Source organism: Brassica napus, chromosome C3, assembly GCF_020379485.1.
Source record: "Brassica napus cultivar Da-Ae chromosome C3, Da-Ae, whole genome shotgun sequence".
NCBI lineage: Eukaryota > Viridiplantae > Streptophyta > Magnoliopsida > Brassicales > Brassicaceae > Brassica > Brassica napus.
The window spans coordinates 59054437-59071979 of NC_063446.1; the positions used below are offsets into that span (position 1 = coordinate 59054437).

The following is a 17543-nucleotide window of genomic DNA, read 5'->3' on the forward strand; positions in this document are numbered from 1 at the left end:
AATCTCAACGGAGACATCACTGCCATCTCTGTCCTTGAAACTGAGCTTGTGAACCAGCGGTTTGTGCAGATTCACTTCCACCAGGACTCTTGCAACATCAAGTCTTGTGCATCGCTCCGTCTATGGGTGAAGCTTTACGAATTTCCCCGCTGCATGAGACAGAAAGCTGAGTCCTTTCTGTGAGTAAAGATATCCAGGAACACCTTTGAAACCTACCCAGAGAGGCATAGCTGTAAGGTCCGGAGGGGACTGCGCTGTCTCCGGGTTCCACACACACACTGCCAAGGGCACATCCGCAACGTACCAGTAGCGACGCTTCAGAACGCGAGCCCTCATCTGAGCATTCTCAACCCTGAACAGAACTGTTCTCTTGCTGATGAACTGGACATCAATCTTCGATGCGCTGCCCGGAGAGTTCCAAATACGGTTAACCGGAGAGTTCCAAATACGGTTAACCGTAGAGTGTATGGAGCCCACATGAGGACGGTCCCCCATAAAGTAGCCCACGAGAAAGCTCTCCCACAATGGCACAGCGTCCTCAAACACCTCCTCAGGGATTTTGATTTCAGCAACACCATCTCGAACCTCAATCTCCACCTGAACTTCTTCCTCGATGACCGAATCGTCACACACCTTCTGAACATACGACTTCGGACAGCCACTGGTTCTGTCGAAAGAGGGAGACCCGCCTTCGGAGACAGTGGTGGATCGCTCGCGGCCACTGGGGAAATCTCGATTAGGGTTTTGTCGCCTTCGATATCGCCGTCGCCCTCTGCCATCGCCATGATTTTTTTTTTTGATTATTTGTATATTTTATAACAAAAACTTTAAATCACTAATAACACAATTTTCATTGTGTGATGTTTAAAAGTTTTAATAATTTATCATTTCAATACAAAATTTAAAATTGAAATATTAAGTTGTCACTATTTGTTCAAAACTTTTATCAAAAAGAATTGTTCAAAGCAAATTTCAAAATTAAAATATTTATGTATTTTTATGGTATATAGTTTAATTTAAAAAGATATATATATATATATATATATATATATATATTAAATAACACTTCTTACTTATATGATTAGGTAATATATTAATATCTTTTAATCTTGATATTTATTAAATAACACTTCTTACTTATATGATTAGGTAATCATTTGTTTCTTGTCATAAAAAAAAATTAAAACATAGATCATAAAAATTTTAATGTGAGACTTTTTAAAAAATTCAAAATATAATATATACGGAAAAATCTAAATTTTTATTATATGGTTAGTGTGACATTTTAATTTATATTTTAATAATTTAAAGTTAAACAAAAATGATAGAGAATGCACTAATTTGTATCAAATCTTCATTATTTAAATCATTAATTGTCATATATACTCTAACCACATTAGGAAATTCCGTAGTTTTTATTTAAGAAAATATTTGAGAACATTAATAATTAATTTATGGTTAGTTTAATAAAAAGTTTATTATATATTTAGATGGACCAACCTATTTCTTTAAAAATTTTAAGAATTATTGTGGTGATGATACGTGACAACCTAAAAAAATTGTAATGATTCTCTTTTAATATACAGAGATTTGAATTATACTTGTGCCTCGGCCTATTATTCGGCCCATTTCATTTGACGCCAAATCGTACAAATAAATTAAAGTAACGTGAAGCAGACATTCGCTAGTAAAAATTAAGAAATTCCAAAAACTAAAAATGTTAAATTATAAAATATTGGGGTTTTTGCACGCACAGGAAAAAAACTGAGAATTGACTAAAATAATAGTCAAAAAGATGTGACCTTGCGTGGAAACGAAAGCGGATACTCGGAAGCGGAATTGTATGGAAGCGTAAACGCGAATTTTTTAAAAAAATATGAAGCGGAATCGTGTTGGAAGCATATGTAAATAAATAAATAAATAAATAAATATATATATAATGTAAACCCAAATATAAAATAAAATTCTGAAAATTAAAAGTGTCTAAACCACAAAAATCCAACAAAGTCTTAAATATTAAGCAGTTAAACTAAAAATAAAAATATTCAATGTCAAAGATCAATTGTTTCACTCATTATTGATGTGATCTTGGGCAGATTTATGAAGTTTTGGACATGAAAAATAATCAGAAATCAACCCATGATGTTAGGTAACATGTCCAGCTCATTTTTATGAAGTTACAATCCCAAGAAGAATCAAAATCAAGTGGTTTCTTTGCTGTCCAAGGAAAGTGACGAAAATCACAAACTAAATTGCATGGAAAGCTTCTCTCTCCTGCATGCAAGGATTGCTTGTTCCAAGAACCTTCTCCCTCATCCATGCACTATTTTGTGATTTTCTATGTATTAATTATCTAGCTTTCTCAACAAGTTTAGTTTCCTATAAATAAGTTGTAATCTCTATTGAAATAAGATAAGTTTTGAGTGATTATTTTTGGAATCTTGAGGGTGATTCTCACTTTTCTTTCAATGTGTGTAATATCCATTGATCTTTTCGATCCGTCTTGGTGCGTCATATCCAAGGGATCAAACCGATTCATCCTGGTGCGTCATATCCAGGGAATCATCCTCATTGTCGTCTAGGTGCGTCATATCCTAGGACATTGAGTTGGAATATCCCTTACCAATTTCAGAGTGTATTCCTTGGGAGGTTTTTATCATTTGGTATCAGAGCAACACTCTGAGTTTGGTATTCACTTCTGTTATCACCATTCTCTTCTTTCCATCTTCTACAAAAAAAAAAGAAAAAAAAAGAGTTTTATTATTTATGTTCTACAGATCTGCTGGATCTTTGGAAAGTTTGTGTACAAGTTTTCTTTCTTCGGAAAGCAAAATTTGAGGACAAATCTTTTTGAAGAGGATGAGTATGATGTGATCTTGGGCAGATTTATGAAGTTTTGGACATGAAAAATAATCAGAAATCAACCCATGATGTTAGGTAACATGTCCAGCCCATTTTTATGAAGATACAAGCCCAAGAAGAATCAAAATCAAGTGGTTTCTTTGTTGTCCAAGGAAAGTGACGAAAATCACAAACTAAATTGCATGGAAAGCTTTTCTCTCCTGCATGCAAGGATTGCTTGTTCCAAGAACATTCTCTCTCCTCCATGCACTATTTTGTGATTTCCTATGTATTAACTATCTAGTTTTCTCAACAAGTTTAGTTTCCTATAAATAAGTTGTAATCTCTATTGAAATAAGATAAGTTTTGAGTGATTATTTTTGGAACCTTGAGAGTGATTCTCACTTTTCTTTCAATGGTGTGTAATATCCATTGATCTTTTCGATCCGTCTTGGTCCGTCATATCCAAGGGATCAAACCGATTCGTCCTGGTGCGTCATATCCAGGGAATCATCCTCATTGTCGTCTAGGTGCGTCATATCCCAGGGCATTGAGTTGGAATATCGGAGGCCTTCTGCATCCTTCGTGCGGCCATTCACTCCACATCCCTTGTCTTTGAAGCTTTACGGTTTCATAGCAGCACGGTTTATCCCCTTTACCAACTTAGAGTGCCGACTCCTCGGGAAGTTTTCATCAATTATCATCTTCTCCATCAAACACAACAACCTCTAGTTCTGGTTCATCAAGGGAAAAATCTTCAAACTCAAGTCTTCATATATTAAGCTCATCTAAAGAATCAAATTGGTCACCTCCAACATCCCACATCTTGTTAGGACCTTCTTTACAAGCCGAACTCCTTCTAGATAAGAGACGAAGATTTTATGCATAAATACTAAATCTAGAATAAATTTATAACTTACTTGGGATTTAGAGAATGTGTCATACAATGGAGAGGAGTGTTACTCTTACTCCAACGATATGTTAAAATAGACTGCACATCATTCCAACAAAATTGAGTCATCTTCAAGTTCTTTCCTTTCCTTTCTAGAGATAGCCTTTTTCATAGTCTCTTCATGCTTTCCCACCATTCATAAACCAGATGAAGTGAAGGCTTAGCAGTATCAGCAGCTCTAATCACATTATATATCGGCAAAGTGAAAGACAAAGCATATTCAATCTCATCCCAGAACATCTCATCTAATATTTTTTTCTTCACTGCTGATGCTCTTTCTACATCATCATCTTTATAATCATCCCACTTAGGACTGGTCACAATTTGTTGTAACCCGGTTTTTATTTTCTTGAATCTCTTAAGCATCACAACTGCTGAAGCGAACCTGTAAAAAAAACTTAATAATTTTTTTTTTAATAATCTAATTAAAATTGAACTTAACAACAGAGAACACAAACCTTGTAGAAGCAATTGTAAGGAGCTTAAGATCACAATGCTCTGTGAACATGACAAGCCTCATTTCATGGTTCATAATGAAGTTCTTGATCCAAGTAACATCCTCACTGATAGACTTTATCCAATAACAAGCATCATATACATCTGCATTGTTTCTTGTATTATAAACTGGTGCACATATGTTCTTGAGTGCAAGATTCAAAGTATGAACCACACATTGTGTCCGAAGATAGTAGGAAACTTAGCTGAAATAAGTGCACCAGCTTTTACACAATCTGAAGCATTGTTTGTGAGTACTTGAACCACATTCTCATGTCCAACCTCTTTAATGCATTCTATGATCATTTCTTCAATCACCTCACCAGTTTTTGTTTCACCTTGAGTGTTGATTGCTCTTAACATCATTAGACCACTCTCATTTGCAGCAATCAAATTTAAGATAGGTCTTCGATGAGGATCAGACCAGCCATCACTACATATGCTAACTCTTTATGTTTCCATGAATCCTTCAAAGGCTGCAAGTGCACTTCAAGGTTCTTTCTTTCTTTTTGGAGAAGTGTGGTCCTCAAAGCATTATAACCAGGAGGAACATATCCTGGAATTTGTGATGCACGCACAAATGAGTTGTGATAATGAGGATTTTTTGCAACGTTAAAAGACAACCCGCTTGTACAGAACATTTTAAATATTTCACCATCACACTGCTCCCTAGCCTGATTGTTAAATGCCTTTTCCAAAGCTGAACCCATTCCTTTTCTCTTCTTTGAATCAGCCTCATTTGTATCAGGAAATTTGTAGCTCATGTCACAGTCAAGAGAAGAAGCAAATGTCTTTCTTGACGATGAAGGTAATGGAACTGGCGTAGGAGCTGCATGTTTTATCATCTCCTTGCAATCATTAACCAATTTCTTCATGTTATCTCTTTTTTGTGGAGTAACTTTCAAGCATCTTTTGATTCCCTTGACTCCCTCTTGTAAAAGATGAGTCACAACTCTAGTATGAGATCCAACGTACGTTGTATTGAAATATTTGCATTCAAACCTCCATGATTCCCCTCCTGCTATCTTTTCAATCTTGTTCACATAAATCCATAAGGATGCTTTGCCATCCACATCATCATTATCAGATGAGTTCATATGAAAAGAAAAATTGTCATAATGAATCAATGATCAGACATGGTAGCTCTACTCTACGGCTCTACGCAAGGAAACACCAAAAAAAACATTATTTGCACTTGTTTAATATTAATAAAAGAGTTTAACCTTAGATTCACAATCCAAATTCAGTTTTAGTTTCAACTTTCAACCAATACTAACCATCTAATCATCGAAGCATACATAAAAAGCTACAAAGTCTCAGGTTTCTTTAAAAAAGAAGAAGAATATAACAATTGACAAAGAAATAAAAGTCCAAAGAAAATTACCTTGATCGATTGTTTGGTCTTAGTACAGAGAAGAAGAAAGATAGCAACAATGAAGTATAAAAGAGATGAGAATGACGACTCATCGTCGTAGTCTTTTGGATCTCCACTTTTTTTAATTAGGGTTTTCAGTTAAGGAAATAAAAGTTAAACACATTTAAAAAAAAAAAAAAATTACGATTCCATTATTGGATTTACACGCTTCCAACTAGAAATCATTGGTTCCAATACGCTTCCAAATCTGATTTTTTTTGAAACCACAATTCCGACACGCTTCTGATCCCGCTTCCGCTTCCGAACCAGGAACCATGGCTTAGGACACGCTTCCATGCAACATAGGATGTGACACCATACCAAACAGTAGATGTGATTTCAAATACAAATTCTCCCTCTCCTTTCCTTCAATTTATCACCTTCCCGAAGAAGAGGAGATCAGGAGATTAGAAGAGGGTAGTTGTGGTGTTGACATCCCCTATATATTAAAGGATAAGCATTTTTAAAATTTTCCTTAATGGTGTATTGGCAAGGTGTCTGACGTGGCTTTATGAGAAGATTTTATTTACCAAAACGCGTACGTGTCACGCAGAGAACGGTTCTCGCAAAAAAACTGAGTTTAATGCAAACATGACTTTCCTTTAACATAACTATAATAATAATCTCGATGACTTTCCTTCTGACATATCTTCGATGTACACAATTTTCTCAACGACGTTTTTTAGTTATTTTCATTCAGCTTCGAATACATCATATAATCTCGGTTGTAAATATAATCATAGATCCATGATCAACACTAACAAAAAATCCTCTTATCTTGTGTTAACCTTTATCTCTTTATCTTGATGGAAGCGTTCGAAGAGCTGATAGCAACCTCAAAGGAGCAATCACTGATCCTGGGAAGTGGACAAAGCGACAACGTCCACAATCACGTGTTCCTTTCTCTATCTCTCCTCCTATAGTTTCTTGCCCCGCACGCGACGTTATAGAGGAATACACTTATCTTGATTCCAAAGAAAACGCCTTAGGCAATAATGTGGAGAACCACAAGAAGGATGGTGTGATCACGTCTTCATCTCCGTCAGCCTCTTGGTCTTCTAACAACAACCCAACAACATTGAAAGCCGAAGAAGACGAGGAAGACCTAGACATAGCCAGTTGTTTGATCGTCCTTTCCCAAGGCCACTCTCTTCCACATCTCAAGATACCTAACCACGAAACAACAACAATAACACATATAAATTTAGCAGCAGGAGGTTCCTAGAGACTTCTTCATCTAACGGTGGTGGTAAAACTGACAGCTACGTTTATCAGTGCAAAACATGTGACTGGACCTTCTCTTCTTTTCAGGCTTTAGGTGGCCATAGAGCTAGCCACAAGAAACATAAGGCAACCTCTAATTATTCCAACCTTGACCACATTTTTGTGTATGATGATATGTATCTTCAGATAGTACCAAAAAATCGCGTTTTTGTGTATAATCACATGTATGTGTCCAGCTTTCTTTTTGTATGATCACAATAAGGAATCAATTTTGTTATCTGTTGTCCGAATATGATTATGTATTGAACATGGGACGAACTGGACCATTTAGATGTTGTATTCACGTGGTGTTTTTAGTTAGAGCTAATATGACGTGCCCAATTATTTATCAACATAAACATGAAATCTTAGACGTTGAATTTATTGTAGATTATTATGTCCGGTTTGTATATGCTTGGTTTCCAAATTTTCAATAAGTAATAAAAAAAAAGTCAAAACTCAGTGTACATTACTTATAATATAGATTTAGGATATTTTAGCCTACCATTTACTAAGTTCTTTCCTAATTAACAAAACTGAGAAAGTATAAGCCTAAAATTAAGAGGATAATATATATTGAGTAACCCGAAGCCTCTCTTAATCTCCATCCCAAAACAAAACACCGTACAATATTGATCATAAAGATGGCTGGAATTTGGAGAAATTGTGAGTTTATACAATCACGTATATAATGTACTACGAATCAACGTGAGTTTATAATGATTTAAAAATATTTTAATAAATAGTTAACATAATTAGTATTTTTAATAGTATTGATGTTAAAAAAAAATTTCACTTTCAGGATTCTATTCCACGCATTTTGATTCTACAAAAAGAGAATTGAAGACTTTAATTTATTATCTTATGAAAGTTTTTTTGTCATTTTTAGTTTTTTATTGAAAACTAATTATGTATTTTAGAGGATGGAATTTATTTCAATTACTTTTATGCTGTAACTACGTTTTTTATATTTCGATAGCTAAACATTATTTATTTCACACAGTTAATGTCTTGCTTATAATATGTTATTGATCTACCGATATCTTTTGGAAGTTAATCAACATCAAAACGAGTAATTGGCTCCAGTGAACACATATATACAATCACGTATAATCACTGAGTCGATAACATCATAATTAAATGAATCATACATTTAGTTGTGTCTAACGTTCGCTTAAAGTATACCTTATGTTATACTTAATCATAATATGTAATTTCAACAATGATATATATATCTTATTCCGCGCAAAGCGCGGGTTACTACCTAGTTTAAAGACTGTAATCAATGTTAATATTTAAAAAAATAATTATCAATCAATAAATTTTAGAATATTTAGAAAATCAGGTTGATTCATGGAAACAAATAATATATTTTACATTAAACTAATCAGGTAATTAATTAGTAATGCATAAAAATATTCTTCATTTTTTAAAATAAAAGTTATGAAATTACCTAATGCGATTAATATGTGACAATTAATGACTTGAATAATAAAAATTTAGTAAAATTTTGTGCATTCTCTATCAGTTTGTTTAATTTTATATTATCAAAAACAAATAAAAAATAACATTATCCATATAATTAAAATTTATATTTTCTGTATATGTTATATTTTCAATTTTTAAAACGGCTATAAATTAATAAAATTGCTAAAAGTTCCACATTGGAAATTTTATGATCAATTATTTATAATTTTTTTATAAAAAGATACAATTATTATAAAACCATATGAGTAGTAACTTTCATTTAATAAATAGTCATGTAAAAATATACTATATATATGTTAATATCATGTAAATTTAATTGTACATTAAATAAAATAGATAAATTATATTTGGATTATTTACCATAAATGATTGTAAATAAATAACAATGATTATTTTGATTTATATACATGCACCAATTTAAATATTTACGTAATACTTACTGACTTCTCAAATATTCAATATATTTTTTATAATTTTATTATTTCACAATATGTAAAGAACGCAAGTAAATAATAATATGTAAAGAATGCAAATAAGTAATATATATATATTGACGTCAAAAAGCCATTTTATTACTCAAACTTGAGGTGGTCTGGGTAACCAAACCGGAATAGAACAACCAATAAAAAGTAATTTCCTATGGAAGGATCTAGCAGTATTTGCTAAAAAATCTGAAATCTTATTGCACTCTCGTGGAACGTGAATGATGTTGAAATCCGGGAAGCATACATGTAGAGTCTCTATCCTCTCCAATTCCGTCGCAAAACTTGGCCAAACATGAGGTTCCTTTATCATTGCAATCAGCTCCCTATAGTCTGTCCCAAAGGTTTGGCATGGTGAATGTTGAAGCATGTTCTCCATTGCCCACCGCAGTGCTTCTACTTCCGAATGCAAGGCCGATTCGCGTCGAGGAAATTTCTTAGCCCCATAACTTGAACGTTCCCACCACTGTCCATCCAGACCCATCCAAATCCACTAAAGTGAGCAGAGGATGTCCAAGATCCATCTAACAAACAAATATTACCCAAACTTATGACTTGGGGTTCTTCAGTAATGTTATCTTGTACCACTGGATGTACCACTTCGTTCGCATCAAACCATGCTTTACATTCGCTTTCTGCATGTCGAACTAGTTCCAAAGGATCTATGTCTATCTCCCTGAAGAGTTTGTCATTGCTAGTATTCCAAATATACCAGATTATCCTGGGATAAGGATCTATGTCTTGTTCTGGCTCGATAATGTTGTTTTTCCTCCAGAATAGGTAATCCATATTTGTGTAGACACTCGGTATTGGAAATATATATGGGCTTGTTGGAGTTGATGATAAGGACCAAGTTTGTAGAGCTGGCGGACATTCGAAAATGGCATGGGTTACGGATTCTTCTAGTTCTCCACATCTTGGGCAGTAGTTATCACACTTCATATTGCATCTTGCTAAGTTTCTCGTTACTGCCACATAACCAATTAACAATTGCCATATAAGAAGACATATCTTCTTAGGCGCCGTTAACTTCCAAGCAAAGGCTTGAAGCTTCGTGATACTCGGCTCCAATACTTTCTTTTCCTCATGTGTCTTTAATAAATTTCGAGCCACCCAATATCCAGATTTAACCATGTATTGGCAATTCCTTGTGTAGTTCCAGCAAAATGTATCACGACGATGAGTTGAGCTTATGGCCAAACTCCTTATGAGTGGTATGTCATCAAGATTGACATAGTTCTCCAAAAGACCAGCATCCCAATCCTTCGAAACATGGTTAATGAGATCGCTGACTCTCATATTAGGATGCATAACTGGCGCTACAGGGATAGCTGGTCTCCCAGGGGTCGTTCGAATCCATGGATCCTCCCACACCTTGACCTCATAACCTGAATGTATCTTATGTCTGATTCCCACTAATAATAACTTCTTTGCAGCAGAAATGATAGACTACACATAGGATGGGCTACTAGCAGAGTTTACTCTTAGTGGCGAACTCAATCTATAAGTAATATATTTTATGTGTCATTTTAATATTTGTGCACACAAATTAAGAAAATATTTAATATTATATTTGTAAATAAAAACAACTATCTATTCTACTCCTAACCATTTCTTAACTAATAGAAAAATTAACTGAAATATATAAAAGAGAAATTCCATAGGATTGACCTAAAAAGGTTATTGTCACAGAGGACAGTATCACAGGCAGAGGTTATGTCATTACCGTTAATCCTAGGTAGATGGTGTTTCACAGATGGTTCCTGGAAAGAGAATGACGGTTTCTCCGGACAGGGTTGGTTCAGTACTTTAGAAGGTTTTGATGGGCTGATGGGGGCGAGGAATGTTCAGGCTAGTCTCTCTCCTCTCCATGCAGAGATGGAAGCACTACTCTGGGCAATGGAATGTATGAGGAACTTACGTCAATTTCAGGTTACGTTTGCAACGGATTGTTCTCAATTGGTGAAGATGATTTCGGAACCAGAAGAAAGACCAGCTTTTGCATGTTATTTAGAAGATATTAAAGTCCTGAAAGAAAGTTTTTCCCGATCAGAGATTTTCCATGTACCAAGAACGCAAAATACAAAGGCGGATAGCCTAGCACGTAGTGTCAGGAAGCATGGATCAACATCTCCCGGTTTGGTTTACAGAGTCTGTATGAGTCTGTTTAAGTTGATGACAAAAAAAATATATATATATACTATAAAAATAAAAATGACCAAAATAGACTTAAATGTTTTATCAAAAGAAGTAAATATACACTTATACCCCTAGGGTTAATTAATCTAGACATTAGAGTTTAGACTTAAGGGGTGGGGTTTCAGGGTTTAAAGTTTAAGGTTTAGGGTTTAGAGTTTAAGGTTTAGGGTTTAGAGTTGAGGAGTGGGGTTTTGGGGATAGGATTTCAAATTAAAAAAAAAAAATCAAAAAAAAAAATGTTATTTTGGTCATTTTAGTTTTTGAGGTCTATTTTTGTGACAAAAACTTAAAAATATCTATTTGAGAGAATTGTCCAATATAAAAGTCATATAACATATAAATTTAATAAATTTTGCATTGAAATTCTAAAATTACACTTATTTAGTAGCAAAAATTTACTTTACAACGATACTTAATATGAAAATGAAGCAGTATTAAAAAAAATATTTGTATATACAGTACCATCCCGTGCAAGATATATGTCTCAACCTAGTATATATATTGTGTGCCCCAGTCCACAGATCAGTACATGGAACCAGCTCTGCATGGAGTTTAGGACGTTCTGAACATTTCAACCGAGATTCATGTTTTTCACCGTACCAGACTGACTGACCGTGCAGTGTACTGGACCGTCCCGCATACGTCCGGAAAGGAGCTTTGGCTGGAACCATGGCTGGATGACCGATCTGACCGTATTGGAGCTTGCCTTTGCCGTCCAAGTTCACAAGATAAGGCTGATGGTCAAACCAGAATCAACTTAGGACGAGCCAATTCTGATTCAGACCATAGCTTCTCTCTTTTGGCCCGATTGGCTCGTACCGCATGTACCGACGACCGTGCTGATGATCTCTCTACCTTGTTCGATCCGATCATGGACTTTTCCTTTGGATATTTCTCTAAGGCAAGGATCCTTAAGCTATCAGAAGACTTGGGCTTTGTTGGAAAGCAACTTGTCCGATCATAACGTCTCACGGCCCTTGCTGATCGTCCCGCCTATGTGATGATCCTTACCGCATTGGACTTAGCCGGTTCGGATGCATCTGGACGGAAGCCGATCGGTCTCTTTGACTAGTTTTCTCTTTATTTTTGTGCCTTGACCAGATCTAGTCAAGTTTATTTAATGTTTTGCCTTGTTTTCCTACATTTCTATTTAATGTCTAGATCTACAAAACTCTATAAGTATGTAAACTCTTCTAATGAATAAATGAATCGATTTTGTCTAAGCTTTTTGAGTTAAACTCTTTGTTCTTTGTTTTAGAACTTGTCTTGTTTCTTGGTGAGTCATATCCAAGCAAACATCTCTCAAACTCGTTGGTCTTGTGAGTCATATCAAGCAACGGTTCGAGATTCTTCTTTTGGTGGACTTGTGAGTCATATCAAGCACCAACTGAAGTCGGGAATATCGAAGGTCATTCCGCAACCTTTGTGCGACCCTTCAATCCATCTAGTTCTCCATCCGGAGTTCATATCAAAATCTGATCCATTCGAGTGAGCCGATTTTAGGGTCCTTCAAGTGGTATCAGAGCCACTCGTTTGGTATCTTCTAAATCATTTCATCTTTCTCATCTTCCATTTCTAAATCATAAACACTTCTTTTCTATCTATCTTGAATCCGGGGCCCTCATTACCATCCTCTACCTATAAAAAAAATTGATCTATAAAAAAAAAAAATTCGAAAAGATTTCATTTGGGGGATTGGTGGTGGAAGAGAAAGCCTGCTGGCTGAGGAGAAATCCAACCTTTGAGGTGGTTAAAACGGATTCCCAAAAACAAAATCTCTTATCTGTCTCACTTTAAAAACTTCCCTTGTGTTTGCTTGGATTTTGTCCATTAAGTTTCTTTGATTTGTTCTTCTTAGAACTTTGAGTGAAAACTTGTTGTGTGACCATCCAAATTCTGAGAGAAACACGTGTGTGGGTGAGGATCAAACACTTGAGAGAGTGAGGATTTTTATCTAACGTTTTGTGTTTAAGAAATTTCAGGAACCATGAGTAGTGATGATGAACGGAGCCGTCCCGGAAACTCAGTTGCTGGATTGTCTAACCTTCAAATGTGTGCCTTGAATGATTCTATATCTAACATGTTGAACGCAGGTCTTGAGCAGATCCATCTAAGGCTAGACGAGATTCAGAACAGTCAACAGCCGCGTCCTCAAACCGGATCCATACGAGATCGCCCAAGGAGGCCGAACCGGCCAGATGATGATATCCGAGAAGAGGACTCTCATGAGGACGACGTCCGATCTATCAATCGACCTAGGAGAGGTTACAGAAACCAAGAACCAGGTGATACCAATCCTTTTGCTAGAAATGAACGTACTAATGATAGCTTAAGTGGATTGAAACTAAAAATCCCACCTTTTGAGGGTAAAAATGATCCTGATGTTTTTCTTGAATGGGAAAGAAAAATTGAACATGTCTTTGATTGTCAAAACTTTTATGAACTTAAGAAAGTTAGACCAGCTGTTACTGAATTCTCTGGCTATGCTATTAATTGGTATGATCAAGTTGTGACCCACAGGAGGAGAACAGGTGAGAGACCGATTGAGACATGGGATGAGTTTTTCATGCTGATGAGGAGACGATTTTGTTCCTGCTCATTATCACCGAGACCTCCACCAGAAACTCAAACGCTTGCTTCAAGGCACTAAGTCCGTGGAAGACTACTACCAGGAGATAAAAACTTTGATGATCAAGGCCGATGTAGACGAGCCCATGGACGCCACTATGGCTAGGTTCCTCTCTGGCCTTAACCGAGACATCCAAGACCGCAATGGAGCTTCAAGAGTATGGAACCGTGGAGCAAATGTTTCACAAAGCCATCCTGATCGAACAACAACTTAAAAGGAAGAGTTTCTCTAAACCGGCCATTACCTCTAAACCGGCCTACTCTCCTAAACCGGCCTTGCTCCTAAACCAAGCTACCAAGACAAAGGTAAGTCTTCTTCCACAACACATAATGCTTTTAAAACTGATGTCCCTGCTCGTGATGACAAAGGAAAGGCAGTTGATACTTCTGGCCGAGCAAGAGACATTAGGTGTTTCAAATGTCAAGGTCTAGGACATTTTGCCAAAAATTATCCCAACCAACGAGTGATGATTCTCATGGAGAATGGAGAAGTTGAATCTGAGGATGAACAGGCGGACAAAGAGGATCTTGGACCGATCTTTGATGATGAGGATGAGTCCTTTGGATATCCGCATCAAGGGCCACTACTTGTTGCTAGGAAAGGCATGATCGAGTCTATCTTCGATGAGACGGACGGCCGCTTAGTCGATGGTTCCTATCCAGCCTTTGATGATGAGTCATATCCAAGCAAACATCTCTCAAACTCATTGGTCTTGTGAGTCATATCAAGCAACGGTTCGAGATTCTTCTTTTGGTGGAATTGTGAGTCATATCAAGCACCAACTGAAGTCGGGAATATCGAAGGCCATTCCGCAACCTTCGTGCGACCCTTCAATCCATCTAGTTCTCCATTCGGAGTTCATATCCAGATCTGATCCATTCGAGTGAGCCGATCTTAGGGTCCTTCATATATTCTATTAAAACTGAAGTACAAAATAATACTTGTATATTTTTAAGTAGATTCTTAGAGATGTTATTTCTTTTTTGACTAATTCTAACAAGTTTATTTATGATTTTCATTTATGTGTTTTAATACATTTTTTACATTCCATTTTCACTCTTTCAAATTACTTCATTAATTTTATTTACCATGATAATTTGTGTTATTTATTTTACGTATTAACCATAATAATTTCACGTGTCATTTAAATGAAATTGCTCCATTGGTGAATAGAATTCAAAATGGTTAACAAAATTGTTATTATTTGTTTACATAATTAGTTAGACATGGCATTCAGGTATACATTCAGATATAGATCAATTTGTGCGGGTATCGGGTTTTTGAATTTTAAAATTAAACTATTTTTGGATATTATATTTTTTGGACAGGGTATGAATTGGATTCTTTAGAGTCCGGATAAGTTTTAGGAACCTAAAATATCTAAATAATTTATATGTTAAAAATGTCACTAAAAAAATTATAAAAAGATAAAAACCAATTTTCGTACGGGCGTGCGGATCAAACTCTAGTAATGAGTTAAAAAGCAAGATGAGAATACAATGGGTGAAATATGACCTTTAAAATAGCCAATTTTCCATGTTTATACTGGGGTCATCACTAAGCTGACTCATATTTTCTTCCATTAGAAGTTTATAAAAAAAATCTAAGAAACTATATGTTTAGTGATGATGAAGGTAAGATGTGATATAGAAAATCTTACAACTTTGACCCCCAAAACAAAATCTTAAAACTTACAAAGACGTGTGGCAAAATCCGATAAACAATTTAAGATATGATGCAGAAAATCTTAAAACTTTGACCAAAAAACAATCTTAAAACTCACAAAGACATGTGGCCAAATTGGATAAACAATTAAATATGGGTTATAATATTTTCTTTCTTCTTGTGGATATTCTTTTTGTTAACTCTTCTTGTGGATCTAATATGCGTTTTATTTTCTTTTATATATATATACACCAGATGTTATGCCCGCACTTAAAGGCTTAATAATTTTACAAAAATTTGTAAATAGATATATTATAAATTCAAAAACATTAGAAAATACTTTCATGCTTTTGAAATATTTACTAATTAATTAAATATTGAATTTTTTATATACAATAGAGTTCTTTTTAGTTTAATAAAATATATTTCATTAGGTAAAATAAATTTGAAAATATACATATATACATAAGACTATATACAACATTTTTATTTATTTTTAAAATATTATGATGTAAAATATTTTTGGATAACATAATATAGAATCTTTTTAGATAATGATGATTATCAAATTAATGAAAATTATTATCTTATTTATAGGTAATTATATATTAACAAATAAAATATAATTATTTATTAAGGGTAACAAATACTTTAAACGCTTTAACTTTTAACGTGAGAGCGAAAAAATCACTTCGTAAATAATAATACAAATATTTTGAATTTGTTGCCAATTTTATTTTTAGAAATTATCACAATAAGTGAATTTTATTGTCGTAAATTTTTTTATCTTAAATAGTAGATGATTAATAATAATTTAGCATAAAATATGACTAAACCTAAAATTATGTAAATCATGACAAATCAGCAAATTTACTTCACAAATAATAGTATAGATTTATATATTGCTTATATTTTTATTTTTCATTTTTATCTTTATTTCTTATTTTTCTTATTTTTTTTTTTTTTTATCTTTATTTTTTTAAACGATGATGTTGAATTTTCCCCAAATAAAAAAATCTTCAAAACTCTAGCTTTCTGTGATTACTTAATCGACCTCGTCCATAGAGCCCGAACCCACTAATGCGTATTGGTTAATTGGTCTTCTATTGGTTGACCAATTATAGCTAATATGAACGTAACCAAAGTAGTTGACAAAATAAAAAAGATGTAACCAAAGTAGGCGTAATTAGATTTGGACATGGATTACCAATGGTTAAACCAACCATTTGACAGCTCTACCTTTTGCTGACCACGGGCACATTTACACGTTTCTGACTTCTTTTGTCGAAATGCTAATAGCGTGGTTGATCATGCTTGTGAAACCATTAATATCCGCACAAGCTGAATCCTTGGTGTTAGAACTGCTTGTCATCTCCGTCTATTACATCATAATTACCTTCTGCGAGCTTCTCTGTCTCAAGGACAGAGATACACATACACTCTTTTGAATTGATGTGTTTTTGTGGTTATGCATAGTTTAGTTATATGCTTTAGTTTGTAATTCAATTTCTAAATGTTTCTTTTCTCTGATCCAACAGGATCCATTAATGGAACTGCCTCTGTCATCATCCTTGTTATGGTGAACAGGTTTCGATTATTTGCCTTCCCAATTACTGGGGCTATTGTCTTTGGGAAGAGTCTCGTCTGCGATCAGATTGCTGTGAATATTGAAGTACGCAACGTACTCTTCGCGCGAAGGAAGAAACGGAGGTTCAAAAACCTACTCATACGGTGGCTAGCATAGATCCGAAGTTCCATTTGTAACCAAAACAACTTTAGTGCTTCCTTGTTTTTATTTCTTTTTGCCTCGGAAGCATTCTTAGGAACGTTTGTTGTAACTTCCTCTCTTCATTTATATGATATTAACATTTTTAGCAAAAAAAAAAAAAGAAGAAGAACGAAAAATATTTGTACGAACCATATCAAGCAGGGAATATCCGGCATTTCACCGTAGTGGAGCATTCAATTCATACTCTAAAGGGACCAAAGCTTACTGACGATTACGTGAAATGCAAGCAAGGATCATTATCCATGTTGCCCCCTAGGGCTGGGCAAATAAACCGAACCCGAAAACCCGAACCGAATCCGATCCGATAAAAATGAATCCGAACCGAT

General features: G+C 34.8%; 1 pseudogene; it reads left to right on the forward strand.

Moving 5' to 3' along the window:
* The first annotated feature begins 1970 nt into the window (after positions 1–1970).
* LOC125583416 lies at positions 1971–7459 on the forward strand (annotated as a pseudogene).
* Positions 7460–17543: the final 10084 nt, after the last annotated feature.